This window comes from Petaurus breviceps, unplaced genomic scaffold, assembly GCF_028583685.1.
Source record: "Petaurus breviceps papuanus isolate PSGF00001 unplaced genomic scaffold, PetGlider_PUasm1.0 90639, whole genome shotgun sequence".
Classification (NCBI taxonomy): domain Eukaryota; kingdom Metazoa; phylum Chordata; class Mammalia; order Diprotodontia; family Petauridae; genus Petaurus; species Petaurus breviceps.
Window position 1 is genome coordinate 5,008,358 of NW_027187296.1, and position 12,957 is coordinate 5,021,314.

General features: G+C 37.0%; 1 pseudogene; it reads left to right on the plus strand.

Moving 5' to 3' along the window:
• The first annotated feature begins 1,307 nt into the window (after positions 1 to 1,307).
• On the plus strand, positions 1,308 to 4,464 carry LOC138143489 (mitochondrial import inner membrane translocase subunit Tim8 A pseudogene; annotated as a pseudogene).
• The last annotated feature ends 8,493 nt before the right edge of the window (positions 4,465 to 12,957 follow it).

A 12,957-nucleotide genomic window follows, 5' to 3' on the forward strand; every position in this document is an offset into this window, starting at 1 on the left:
CAGGAGCAGAGAGTTGCTTACTTCTGAATCCAGGAGAGAGTTGGGACCAGTCAACCTATGGAGGAGGAGCTGTGGGGTTTGAAAGCCAGTCTCAAGTGAAGATGAAAGAGGAATTTACTGTAGATACTCTGTATTGACTGAGGAGATTGTAACTTACTGTGACCTAGGGGTGGATGGTGTTTATATTTTCTGCTATCCCTTAAAGACAACTATAAGATATACTGAATGACCTATTTTGTTTAAGACTACATGGCCACTTTGACGATAAATTGCTATGTTATATTGTCATGAATCTTATGCTCTAGTTTCTTGAATGTTATGCATTAGTTTATTGCTGAATAAATAGAGAGTTCATTATACTATGTGATTAGACTCAAAGTTATTCAAAGCATTAATCCTCAGGAGAGCTGCCATGATTGACTTTACACTGCACCATATAGAATAGATTGAAATAGAAGTTCTCAGGAGAATAGAAGATTTCTTAACCTTTTCTGTACCATGGACCCTTGAGCAGTCTGGTGAAGTTTGGTGAATTTGCACAACCCTCCTTCACTCAAATCCAATTCATTTGCAAATCATGGCATCACCTTCTGGATGTCATGATCCTTTTCAAGAACAAAAGACAAAACAACAACAACAATAGCATGGGTCCCTTCTTAGGATAGCATTTTTTTTCTTTTAACTTATTTACTTTTAGTTTATAATATTCAATTATACAAGTTTTTGAGTTTCAAATTTTCTCCCCTTCCTTCTCCTCCCCCCTCTCCCCATTGCGGCATGCAATCCAATAGAGGTTCTACATATACATTCAAATTAAACATTAGTCAAGTTGTAAAGAAGAATTATAACCAATGGAATGAATATTGAGAAAGAAGAAACAAAACAAAATGAAAGAGAGAGGGCAAGTAGTTTGCTTAAATCTGCATTCAGACTCCATAATTCCTTCTCTGAATGTGGATAGTCTTTTCCATCATGAGTCTTTTGGAGTTTCTGAGAAGAGTCCAGTCTATCAAAGTTAGTCATCACAGATACAATGTGTCTTTAATTGTGTACAGTATTCTCCTGGTTCTGCTTCCCTCACTCAGCATCAGTTTATATAAGTCTCTCCAGGTTATTATGAAGTCTGTCTGCTCCTCATTTCTTATAACACAATAGTATAGAATAACATTATAATGCATGAGATAAAATACATAAATTTACAAGGGAAATGAATTATGCCTAAATTCAGTTATCAAAATCTTTTTTTTAAGCTCCTGATGGGTTGTTGTGGTTGGCAGGCTCACAGTTGTGCATGGGGCCAGATCTGCATGGATTCTTCATCATCCATTGCTGGGCTGGGCTCCATGAACAGGAAGCTGCAGCACTTCATTGAGGCAGAAACTCAGAAACAGTGGTTTCAGCGGTTGGTGCACCAAATGACTGAAATGTCCTACAAAAATTGCGTGGACAAACCTGGGTCCAAGTTGGACAGTCAAACTAAAACCTGTTTCATGAACTGTGTTGAGCAATTTATTGACACAAGGCAGTTCATCCTAAGCCATTTGGAGAAGACACAAAAGCCCAGGCAAGGCTTCTCAGAAAACTTGTCTTACTGAGCCCAACTTTCTCTGTTCAATTTTCAAAAGAATTTTAAAATCCAAGAAAAGGATTGTGATGGGATGGTTGTAAAAGAAAAGGCTATGGGGAGATTGATTTACATCTTTTATCTCAACCTTCAGGATATTCTGTCACTTGAATGAGCAAAGAACTGCTTTGTAAGTATGGGGGTTGTATTTCATTTCATTTTGAAATGCCAGTTTTGTGAAAATTGCAGACAGTTGAATGGAAGACTACCAGACACAATTAAACTGTACACAGGGCTATGTTCTTAATATCCCATTGGCTTCTTTGTAGGGATTTAAATGGGAACCATATAGGTAGATACTTTATCTGTACTTAATTTCAAACCTGTGGGAGGGTAGGGGTGAGAAAATACATCTACGTATCTAGCAAGAGGAGGGGAGAAGCCATTTGGTACTGCAGTTTCAGGCCTCCTTATTCATTTTGTGACTTATCATGGCTGGGCAGATCTGTAATATAGATCACTTCCAATGGTATCTATCTTCCCTCCTTCACTATAACTTATTTTAAATATCTATATACAGTGGGTCTCAGTAGACAATGCTGAGAAGTTAGAAGACTTTGGATGCAAAGAAATCTAGCTTAATTACCTAGTGAACATAACTTTTGCCTCCCTTTTGGCAATCTAAAAATGAGAATAATTCATCTTGACTTTCAAGGTATGAAGTTTCTGAAAGATGTGTCTGAATTAATGTAAAAAGGTTTAAACCAGTTGTCACACTAGTTACCCATAGTTTCAGGTAGAGGTGCATACTTAATGTCAAGATCCATTGCTCCATTTACTGTAAGTCTTCTGATCACTGAAATAAAAACCTTTGCCTCAGGTTGAAAAAAAGTTCCTGGACCCTATGTTAAGAACACATGAATTAGAAGAAAGACTAACAAGGCTGTTGAAATATTTTAATATGCAAATGATGTGGCTGATATGTTACTCAGTTAAAGATACATGGACCCAAGCTCCACTTCGTAATTCCCATGACGAAAAAATAGATATCTCTTTCTTTCATGCCCTCCCCATTGAACCAAGTTGTTTGCATACAGTAAACAATAAAAATTATCATTTTGAGAGAATTCTATATGTTGTATGACACAATAAAAACTGGTATTACTCCACCTCAACTGTGAAGCATCAAGAAGACTACTTTGATGTAAGAGATTGATATAACATCACAATTACCCTAAAATTCTAAGATTTGTGTTCTACCATTTGGTCTATAGATGTGGTATGCTCATCCTGCGTAAAACACATGGAAAATAATAGGCAGGTGAGATGAAGGAGAAGAGAAAGGATAGGCATAAATTTGATGTGGAAGACAATGGAGTATACAGAAAGGATATAAAATGGGGGCCAAGTGCAGGAGAGGAGAAATCTAAAAATAGTAGTAATTCATTCTAAGGCTAGTTTCTATACTAGATATAAGCCCAGATGGCACTAGCTTGCTTCATTGCTTTCTTCTGCTAGCAAATCTCAAGCAACATCTGTTCTTCACCTCCTATCTAGAGTAAAAAATGAAAAACTTTGTAACACAACCACAATTTAATTTTAACTTTAAAATTATATCCTCTTTTCTTATCTCTTGAGGCAATAGATGAAAAAATAAAGCTCAAGTTTTTTCCTGACCATTACTAAGTGTCTTGTTTAAATTAGTCACCAGGCAGGACATTCCTTCTTACTTTTCTTAGTCTATGATGCTTAAAAAAACAAATTTAAAAATCCTTCTCCTGAAAACCAACTAAAAGAATATTTTGTTTAAAAGCCCAATATGTTAAATTTAATTAGAAGTAATAAATGAGTTATATGTGGCTGTACATGTGCCTACTCAATCACACAATTAATTTAATGCAGAATTTTAGAGGATATTAAGATAAAGGGGGAAAGTGAAGTTAGACATTTCATTAAAAAAATTTATATACATTTTCCTGGAGCCTTTTAAAATCTAATGAAAAAATCTTTAGGAGAGAGGCAGAACCAAGATGGCAGATTAGGGGCAACTATTTTCCTTGGGTTCTCCCAACATATTCCTCTAACCAACTTTAAAATAATACCTCAAATCAAATTTTGGAGTGACAGAGACAACAAAAGGTCAGGGCAAGATATTTTTCCAACCTAATAAAATTTAGGAGGTCATCAGGAGAAGTTGTTAACATCCAGGTGAGAGCAGGGCAGTGGCAACAATGACCAAAGTAGCAACAGCAGCAGCTTAAGGATCTCTCAACCCAGAGACACTAAGAGTGTCAGACAACTGGTCAGATAGAGATTACAGGGAACCCTTTGCTGGCACTGGATACATCTGGCACTAACTGGAAACTCTATTGCCCATACATGGTTCTGGGTCACAATTCCAAGAAGCAGAGGAACACTGGAGGTCAGTCAAAAGGGAGCAGGCACCCTGGTCACAGTTCCAAAATTAAGAGGAGTGCTGTCACTTGTGGCTGCAGTGAACCAGGGTATCTTTGGTAAAGACCAGTGTGCAACCTGGAGGGCAATGACCATACTCCTACTATCACTGCAATACATTGGAAACACCAAAAATTTGCAGACCCCAAGAACTAGCTCTGAAAGTAGCAGCACACAAAAGCCTCAAGCTTAGAACAGGGCTTCTCAGGTGAGAAGAACCCAACTTTAACATAAAGTTCAAAGTCTGGAATGGAAAAAGGAGCAAATAACAACAATGAAAGAATTTGATCATAAAACTCTACTATAGTGGTAGGAAAAGCCAAAGCATAAATCCAGAAGATATCTCTTGGCTCTGGGCATTTTCTCTAACTCTCTACTGGGCCTGGAATATTCTCTTCACTATGTCCACCTATTGCCTTTGCTGGCTTCCTTTAAGTCCCAACTAAAATTTCAGCCTTTCCTGAACCCTCCTAGTTCCAGTGCATACTCTTTGTTCATTATTTTGTGTCTGATATATAGTTTGTTTATTCTTATTTGTGTGTTTTTTCTCCTATTTAGATTATGAACTCCTTGAAGGCAGAGACTGTCTTTTGCCTCTTTTTTTTTATCATCAACTTGACACTTGTACTTGATACACAGTAGGTGCTTAACTGACTGAGAGAGCAAGCTCTTAACAGATGCTTACTGACTGAATGAATGTGATCTGACATAGTCTAATTAGAGCAAACCAGGTATTTGAATATCAATTATAACAAACTAACTCCTAGTTTAATGTTCTCTACATAATTGATCTAATATTTTCCTATGTCAACATGTTGCTGGACTTAGAAAAGGTCAGCTTAAATTTCACCTGACTTTGGTAAAGAATACATATTGTAGGCTGTAGTTCCATATTTGCAAAAGAATCAGGAATGAACCCCTTCCTGTTTTACTATGCAACAAAACTAAACAGCTTTTATAGCTTTTGGAAATTTCTTACTTGTATTAACACAATAAATCCTGGTAGGAGAGATGTTGTGTTCAGGCAGGCATGATTCTTGGGTTTTAAAGACTTAAAGAGGCTCATTAAGCAAGACAGAAGTTATTCCTAAATCATGCCTGTCCAACATGGACAATAAGTTGAAAAAAAAGAAATTAAACTAAAGTGTCTTATCCACCAAATGTCACACCACCTATGTTGTTAGGTTCTTTTTCATGGAATCAAGCAAATGTTTTGACACTCTATAGACACAGTTTCAGGGTAAGAGAAATAAGTTAGCTGAGCCAAAGAAGTAGCAAGGCACCCTGACAGAGAGGTAGGAGGCAGGACATGATGGACAAGTCAGACCACCAACAAAACTACCTTGACTACCACCTTCCTTTAATCTCTTATTGAGACAACCTCAGAACCTCAGGTCAGGAACTTTGGTAATGGTATGGTCCTATAATCTACATACCCTGATTCCTCACTAGACCCATAACCATACTTAAAGGGAGTAATCATTGTGCATAAGGAGCCCACATTTCTAATCACCACAACCAACTGCTAAAATACTGCATTGATGTGCATGTTGATGCAGAAACATTAGCATTCCCAGATCACTAGCCTTGCTTCTAGGTGCTATCCCATCTCCCTTATCAGTTACCATCCAAGAAAAGCAACTCACCTATCAATTGCTTCTTTGGATGCTTAAATCCTATCTCATAAATTGCTTCTAAAGGCCCAGGAAAGAAATTTCTCAATTGCAAACTCCTTGGCTCTGTCGAATGGTTCAAATTAAGAAACAGAGAAGGTTCTGTCAATGGAAATGACATTTACAAGAGGCATTATCACCTCTTTTGCTACATCATATTAAATACCATGGTACTTTTCCAGCTGATTTGCAGATGAAGCCTCTTGTATTTGTTGTCTCCCCAATTAGAATATGATTTTCTTGAGAGCAGGGATCATTGTACTTTTCTACTTGAATTCCCAGCATTTAGCATAATGCTTTATACACAGTGATGTTTAAGAAATGCTTTCGCATCCATTCATTCAAAAAGACATCAACCCATTAATGGTCAATAAACAACACAGTTAGGGAGTTTTCCACATCATGGGAGTTAGGAGTCCACTGTCCCTGTGATCTGGGAAACCCATGTAAAATTTTTGGCCCTCCTTTCATACCAGAGAAGTCTAATTTTTTTTCTTTTTCTTTTATGGGGTGTTTACAGTATGTTATTCCAAAATTTGGGTTAAGTGTTTGTTCATAAACTATCTCATACAATACTATGGATGGACTTTGTACATTTTTGAGTTTCTAAATTTTTTCTGTGTCATTTGTGGCTTCCACAAAACTAAAAAAAATCCCATTTAATTTCTTATGCTGATGTGTGATATTTGAAAACCACAATGGGGAAAATCATGATATGGAAGAGATAACTATATGATGATGTGTGTTCCTTAAATTAGTTAAAGTAAATCATTAACAGAAAAGTCCCTGTTGTATAACTGAACCATCAACCTCATAGTGTTGTTTATTCCATTTTAACACACTCTGGCCAACTTTCTACACCAAAACACACACACTCACACACACACACATCATGTATATATGATAAACATGAAGGATTTTTCTAGTGTGTTCATCATTTTGCTATTATAAAAACAAAAAAGTGAGATGGAAAAATAAGTTGGAAATTCTAGAAATTTCTCCATCAACTTTTGTTAATTTTCTCTAGTATATTAAAAATGAAGTCAAATACAGATTAACATGAAGCAGAAGTCTTTAACCTTTTCTGTGTCATGGACCCTTGTGACATTTTAGTAAGACCAATGAACCCTGTCAAGCAATGATTATTATCTACATTCATAATTAAAAATTGATAGTTCAGTTAGAAGTTAGTGAAAACAAAGATAGAATTTTTTTTCCTATTGAAGTTTATAGACTCCCTGAAATCTACCCATGGACAAGTTAAGAAACCTTGACCTAATGGTAGGTGAGATAGATTTCAACCAACAAATTGTGAATAAGGTGGTGTCCTTCTCCAGGGATGCTGGTAAATGAATTCACAGATAAGGCTATTCCTTCACTGAAGGCTGACATTGCAAGTGACCTCTTAGCAGGCACTTTAACAAACTATTGTCTTAGAAGTTAGAAGCAGGGGCGGCTAGGTGGAAGAGTGAATAGAGCACCAGCCCTGGAGTCAGGAGGACCTGGGTTTGGATCTGGCCTCAGACACTTAACACAAAAAAACTAGCCATGTGACCTTGGGCAAGTAACTTAACCCCAAGTGCCCTCCAAAAAGCAAAAAAAAAAAAAAAAAGAAGTTAGAAGCATATGATTTGGTAGAAAGAATGTCAGATTTGAGTCAGAAGGACTGGATGAAATTCCTGGTTCTGTTATGAATATAATCTAAAGGTATTTGTGTGACCTTCAACAAATCACTTTATCTCTCCTTCATTTCCACATCTGAAAAAAAAGAAGATTGGAATAGATGCTCTCTAAGGTCCCTTACAGCTCTGAATCTCGTAAGTTCATGACTATAGTTCCTTCTTTATGTCTAGTTTTTGTTAAAAAAAAAAAACTCCTAGTTATTCCAATTCTAGTTCATGGGAACTGCATATAAGCAACTGGAGCTTATGGCCTCCAAAACTATTCATCTGGGTCCAGATTTTTCTCCTAGCTCATGACAAAGTAATTTAAAATTACAGATGATACAAACTTGACCCATCTTAAATGGGAAATTAATGGAGTTTGCAAGAGAACTTAGCATGTTGTATGAATCCAGCTTCTATTTAACAAATGATAGTTTAGCTGGCCAATGCATCAGGGAAACTTGGAATCTACATTTCCTACTGTGGTGTTTGTTTGGTTTTGTGTTTTTTTTCCAGTTCTGAGCTTTCACTCTTTTATGTGCACAAAAGCATTATATCCTTAGGAGAAGAGTTTAACCTAAGTTGGAAAACATCTGCAAACCCCCTTTAATACTATCTTGACATTTCAGAGAGCTAGCATAACAGAATCATCTAGTTACAAAGGAATCACATGATTTTTTTTTGTTAAACCCCAGCCAAAACAAACATTCACTAGATTAGTCATTTGTCTATGCCTAAAACAAAATCAAGATGTATGGTTATCATTGAGAGCCAAGAAATGGGGATCACAGTCGTTTGTCACTACCCAGAGTGATCACACCTTCTTCATATCTAATTTCCTCATACTAATCCCCTTTTGAGCTTCAGGCTATTTCTATGTCCCATCCAAGGCTTACTTCTACTACCACCATAGCATGCCTCTCTAATTCATTTCTCCTTCATGATTTATTCCCAGAATACTCTAATTCATTGTGCTCTCCATTACTTGATTGGCACTAACACAAACTCAGGGGGATATGGAAGATTTCACAGTATATGCTTGAAGCTGTAAACCCTTAGAGGGAAATGTATCTTATACTTGGGACCTAGCAAATGTCATGTGCATCCAGGAGCTCAATAAGTGTTTTAGAGAGTGTAGATATTTTTTCTTTCATATTTTTATTAAGTTGGAATTTGGGAAATGTGACATAGTCTTTGGATGGCATTGTTGGGAGACAGTTTGGAGTAATGAAATGTGCTCTGAATGTCAACTCAGAAGACCTAGTTTTGTGGTACACATATGTGAAACAGACAAACCATTTTACCTCTTTGAGGAGCAGCTTTCAAAATATTTATAATACTTGTATTCACTAACTGATTTGTTTTAAAGAAAGTTTTTTCTAAACCTTAAAACAGCAAAGAAATGTAAAAAATCATCAAGGCTTAAAAAAACATAATTAGGAAGAGGGTAGAGGAAACATTAAAAAAAAACCACTAGTCTCTATTAATTATATCATTTCCTGAAGGATAAAAAGAGATTATTTTATATATTAAATATTTTCATATATCAAACTCAACATCAAACAGGCCAAAAGACCTCTTGGATAGCCTTCAATGTCTAGTATCTTCATTCTTCTAATAGTGACAATTAGCAGATGTGGGCCTTCTTTTAGTAGTGTGATGTTTAAAAAGTTCAAGAGAAATAATTTCTGGGTAATTAATCATTTTATTAATAATGCTAGGATATTGGGGTGGCTAGGGTGGCACAGTGAGTAAAGTGCCGGCCCCAGAGTCAGGAGGACCAAAGTTCAGTTCTGGCCTCAGACACTTAACACCCACACAAAAAAACTAGCCGTGTAACCTTGGGCAAGTTCCTTAACCCCAATTGCCCTCCAAAAGGCAAAATAATAATAATAATAATGCTTGGATATTACCAATAAAATGGGTCAGTGACACTCTCAAATGAGGTGAGCTAACAATTGGAAGAATGGATGGATGTTCCTGAGGGTGGTGATAAACTCCAATTGATTAACAATTGATGAGAGGGAATGATTATTATAATGAGGGGACAGTACATAATTTTGATCAAGTCATTTACTTCCAAATTATTCCCAGGATCTATGTCCCCCACCCAATACCTAGGTTAAAGTAGGAAAAAATAAGTATTTCCACCAGTCCTACTCACAGACTTTTGGGGTTGGATGTAACATCAAAGGCCTTCCAAATTAGTCCACTATTTCATTGTTTCGTCATGGTTTGGTGGTGACTCTGAGCTCTGGAAATTCACTGCAGCAGTATTTAAGTTCTGAAAGGTCCTAAGTATTCCAAGATGGAAATATTGCAAGTACAGGCCATACAATGAACTAGATTTACCCAGATGCAATCTAGGTAAATTCACACAGACTTATTACCACAAGGTTGGCCCACAGGTGATGCATTTTTTGACTGTAATTCCTCATTAAATCTTCTAGATAGGCACAGAAGGGTTCTGATCTGTATCTTGAAAGAGAGTAACCATAGAGCTGAAATTATAGCTCCTTGAAATATTAAAGTCATTAGAATGATGATAAAAGCCAGTGGCTTAAGGTTTAGAAAGCCCTGTTTGATATTGTGTCTGAACGAGATTCTAGCACTTTGGAGAAGAATTAAATGTTAAGTCAGGGCCGCAGTAGACTGGCACACACCTCCAAAAAGAGAAGGAATGAATTTATGATGCAGAAAGAGATGCATATTTTCAGAAATGGATAATATAGGAATTTATTTTGCTGGATGGTAAAGCTTTGTATTGAGGGTTTAATTTTATTTTTAAAATTTGTTAAATGTAGGAGATTGCAGAAGGAATAAATTAATAAGTCAGAAAAAGAATTGCATAGGAAACATTAAACTCAAGAACCATTTTTCCATCATTTCTAAAGCATCTTCCCCTTGCTCCTCTCACCCAAACATATAAAGTTGCCTGGACTAAATGGTTTTCACTTTAACTAGGAAGAATTTCTGGAGAAAAAGAAAACCATTAGCTATAGATTTCAAGCAGCTTTGCAAATTGCAATCCAGGGAGTTACTATTCTTCAGCAAATGGGGAGATGCTTAAATACTAGCCAATGTTTTCAAGGATGGCAGCAGACCAGGGCTCAGGCGCTCTTTCAATTGTTCCCTTTCTTTCCATTCTCCATTTCTTACCAATTTAGGATAAAGATAATCTGGGAAAGTATGTGAATAAATATGGCATGTTGTTTTAAAACTAATTGCTCAGTCTCACCTCAAAGGACCTATAACCCCATTAAAAGTGACATTGTTTTTGCTTCTTACTCCAAGAGTGTCAATTGTTTCCACAGTATATCCAGTGAAGACATTCTTTTTCTAGGCCTCATTTCTTTCACTGGAGTTTCACTAATTGGTCTTTGTTTTTGTTTTATTTTAGAAGTCCCTAATTAATGAATAGAATCAGTTAATTTGGTCATTTTGGGAGAAAGACCCTATCCTTTCACAAGTGAATTTGTTTATTGATGAAATCTCTGGTTTCTCTCAGTAGGGTAAGCATTATATTCTTCCATATGCTGTTTGCTACAAGCTGACCCTCATTAGGAACTCATCCAATTGATCAATCTACAAACATTTATTCAGTTCTTGCTATGTGCCTGGCATTTTACTACCTTGTTGTTGTTCAGTCAAAGAGTGTACAACTCTTTGTGATGCTATTTGGGAATGGGGGGGGTTCTTGGCAAAGATGATGGAGTGGTTTGCCATTTCCTTCTCAAACTCATTTTACGGATGAGAAAACTAAGGCAAACAGGGTTAAGGGCCACAGGTCACATAGCTAGTAAGGGTCTGAGGTTAGATTTGAACTCAGGAAGATGAGTCTTTCTGTCACCAGGCCTGCAGTCTATCCACTGTGCCACCTAGATGCCCCATTATCCTCATTACTGGAGATACAAAGACCAAAACAACATAATCCCTGCCCAAGAGAAACTTACATTTTTATTGAGCCAAAGCAATATTTTTGTTGACAAAGTAAATAAGGATTTTATAAAAACAAACAGTAATCTTGGTGGGTGATGGGGAAGGCAGGTTCTAACAACTGAGTTAGGATATGCCTGTTAAAAGAGATCACACTTAAAAGCTGAGCTGTGAAAGGATCTAGAGGTTCAAAGAGTCAGAGGAGAGGAGGAAGAACATTACAGATATATTTCTCCAAAGAAACAGTGGTGAGGAATGGAAAGTTGTGTACAAGTAACAGCAAAGAAACTGATCTGGCTACTACATAGAATGCAACAAAGGAGACTAATGTATAATCATCCTGGAAATATCCCAGACAGAGTAATTTGTATATTATCCAAGAGACAGAAGGAGCAATCAAAGCCCCTTGAGGAGGGGCCTGGCATAGTCAGACATGTTTCCAGTATGTCAATCTGGAAGCTGAGTGAAAGAATATTTTAGAGATGGGAGAGACGAGGACAGGCAACCAATTAGGAAGCAATCTCAATTTTCCAAGTGAGTAATGAGGGCCTGAACTCTCATTTCTAAAACTTTGGGTAAAAGATGGTGAAAGTGGTCATAGTGTGAATGGAGAGAAAGGGGGTCATAGAGAGAAAGAAAGCATCATAAAAGATGCTGAAGAATAACAAAACAATAAATAATCGGATAAGGAGAGGTGAGAGAGAAGATTTGAGTATGACTCTTAGATTTCATTTGAGTATGACTCTTAGATTTCATTTGAGTATGACTCTTAGATTTCTAACATAGATGACTTGGAAGGACAATGGTGCCCTTAACTGAAATAGGGAAGTTCAGAGTAGGTGGACTTAGGAGGAAGGAGAGGGGAAGATGAGTTCTGCTTTGGTTGTCTCTGGGATATACAGATAGAGATGTTCAGAAGTCTGGTAATTCAGAATTGGAAAACAAGTGGTTGAGGATTGTATGGGAAAATCAATAAGTACAGACAACTTTTTGCAATAGTCTGTCTGTCAAAAGGAGATAGAATATAGGATGATCAAAGGAGCAAGCTCCCAGAAAAGATGGAAGACCATAGGATCAGATCAGGGCACAAACACAGCATTTGATGAATACTAGAGCAGAGGAGAAAATGGAAATTGACATTAAACTGACTTGAAATGTGGACTTTGAGAGAATGGCAGGATCTACACACTTGTCCCCACTTTTTTTTTATGTCCTCTCCTGAAAAGAGGAGAGGAGAAAAAAGGAGAATAGAAGAGGAAAGGAACAAGGAGAAGGAAGGGGAGAGGAATTTGAAACAACTATCCTGGGGATAGTTCGATAATCAAGTAAGAGCAAACTAGTTGGCATGTAAAGGCACAACTGTTATCTGGTAATACATTTGTCGTGGAATGAGTCAACATTGTTGTATGACGTCCTCTGGTAGAGCTCTGTAGCAATGAGCAGGACTGGAGAGGCAGACACTAGATATCGTTTATGTCTGAGGAACAGAAAGGAATGAGCTTTAGGATAATGGGATAAGGAATGCAAAGGTAGAAAACTGAGACATTTTACTAACAGATTAAGATTCTGAAGGGAAGAAAGTGAGATGAGATCCAGGGTGGTGGCCTGGGGAAACAGGGATGGGGAGAGGACTAGAGGTAGTGGTGATGACAAAGAATAGGTTTAG